Source organism: Lipotes vexillifer, unplaced genomic scaffold (assembly GCF_000442215.2).
Source record: "Lipotes vexillifer unplaced genomic scaffold, Lipotes_vexillifer_v1.1 scaffold1926, whole genome shotgun sequence".
In the NCBI taxonomy this organism is placed as follows: Eukaryota; Metazoa; Chordata; class Mammalia; order Artiodactyla; family Lipotidae; genus Lipotes; species Lipotes vexillifer.
The window spans coordinates 76,804-79,061 of record NW_006790137.1 but is presented as its reverse complement, the minus strand read 5'-3'; the positions used below and the strand labels follow the sequence as shown (position 1 = coordinate 79,061).

At 37.9% G+C, this 2,258-nt stretch overlaps 1 pseudogene; it reads right to left on the bottom strand.

Moving 5' to 3' along the window:
• Positions 1–1,141: 1,141 nt before the first annotated feature.
• Positions 1,142–1,597, bottom strand: LOC103081529 (calmodulin pseudogene; annotated as a pseudogene).
• Positions 1,598–2,258: the final 661 nt, after the last annotated feature.

Genomic DNA, 2,258 nt, shown 5'->3' with positions numbered 1-2,258 from the left:
CCTCTTTTGTCATGTGAGCTAACAGCAAGACAGGATGTCAGAGCTCAGAACAATCCCAGAACCACTGGCTGGGAAATTTAACTAGGTGTCCTCAAACTCTGCTGTTAACTAAGATTTCTGTGATGCAGTAGGCTTGAAAGCCAAATAAAGCAACCCCTTTAATTTACACTAAGTAGGATGAATAGATTTTCAAAGTGCAGCAATTAGGGCCTGTGGGCAGGCAGGTACCACCAGAGAATGATAGAGATAAAACAACAGCAGCTGGAAAAGGCAGCCTAGAAAATGTCTCCCCAAATAGCATAAAACCTTGGAAACAACAGTCTCAGGGGAGTCTAAACCTAAGATAGGATTCAAGGTGAATCAGAAGTGGGTATTCAAATAACAATCTATTTAGAAGATTAGCATAGAATGAGTTGACAAGAGAAAAAAATTATGGATTAAATAGGTATTATTTAGAAGATATTCCCATAATGAGTTATCTACTTTATTATTCAATTATATTTATGTTCTGATACTTTATTTTTTAATTGTAATTTTTTAATTGGAAAGCAAATATACAACTTGGAATGGATTTGAGGCAAATTGTGCCATAAGCAGATTTTCTTTAAGTGGCTATAACAAAGTTTAAAAAGCAAGTAACAATAAAAGAAAATGTTTCCAGTACAGGACCAGCAGTACAAAAAAATAGTGTACGAGTACCTGGATTAAACACCCGTTTTGCAATAGTGCAACTTTTAAGTACATATTGTTGACTATCCACAGTCCACGCAGAGTTACAACTCCACACTTCAACAACAACATGCTGACAGTTCCTAAAGAAAACTACTTAAAAAAAAAGGCATCACCCAGATGTTCCCTCATTTGACCAACTCCATCTAAGTTTAGATGTGCAGAAGGGCTTATTAGATATATCCAGAGTAAGCCACATGCAACATGTTACTTGATCAATTTTTCTAAAATAAGGTTTCAGGACAATGACAGTAAGATAAGGGAAGAAAACATGGAGGAATGAAGTCCTAATTACTATACATGCATATTTTTTTTGACAATAGGGGAAAACCTTTTACAGATAAGTTACAAACAAAGAAAAGGCAAATAAACAATTTTGTACAAGAAATTTAACATGTTCTGTACAATGTCTTCACTTTGCTGTCATCATTTGTACAAATTCTTCATAGTTTACTTGACCATCACCATCAATATCTACTTCCCTGATCATTTCATCAACCTCTTCATCTGTTAACTTCTCTCCAAGGTTTGTCATCACATGGCGGAGCTCTGCTGCACTAATATAGCCATTACCATCCTTATCAAACACAAGGAATGCTTCTCTAATTGCTTCTTCACTGTCTGTGTCTTTCATTTTTCTTGCCATCATTGTCAGAAATTCCGGGAAGTCAATTGCGCCGTTACCATCAGCGTCCACCTCATTAATCATGTCCTGTAACTCTGCTTCTGTGGGATTCTGCCCAAGAGACCTCATTACAGTTCCCAACTCCTTTGTTGTTATAGTTCCATCACCATCCTTGTCAAATAGTGAAAAAGCTTCTTTGAATTCTGCAATCTGCTCTTCAGTCAGCTGGTCAGCCATGCTGCAAGCGCTACCGGTCTCCGGGACTCGACTACACAACCACTCAGCTCGCTCGCTCCACTCAGACTAATTCTGTTCTGCTACTTTAATAGACTTATTTTATGCCTAACAGAAACTCAATACATGGTTGATGAGTAAATCTCCAATCAGAATTCATCCCGCTGTTACCTCTATGCCTAAGGAACAGAGTCTGAATCTGTTGTAACAATACTTCCTGTGTGGAAGTCTGGAAAGAAAGTAGAAAGATTTTTGACAAGGACAGTGATTGAAGAGAGAAACAGATTTGAGAGATTCCAGAGAAAGAAGCAAGGACCACGATGACGAGGGGGAGGTGAAATTTTGGGGGGATTCTGGGTGGGTGCAATGTGGAAGGAGGAAAGCTCCAGAATGATGGCCAGGTTTGGCGTGAATAAATGGCTAAACTATCAGTTCTCCCAAAAGAGGGTTACCTGATTTATAATGTTTGACACATCCCTTATCACACAAAAGTGCTCGATTGCTTGAATTGTTTTGAATAGTATGTTTTCATTAGTGCCAATAATGAAAACATAATTAAAAGCATGTTTGTAGTAAGCGGCAATAAGTTTATTTTTGCACATGACAAATTTAAAGTTCTATGGGACCACTAAGCAAAGAGGTCCCATTGCTTGCTGCATATATACGAATG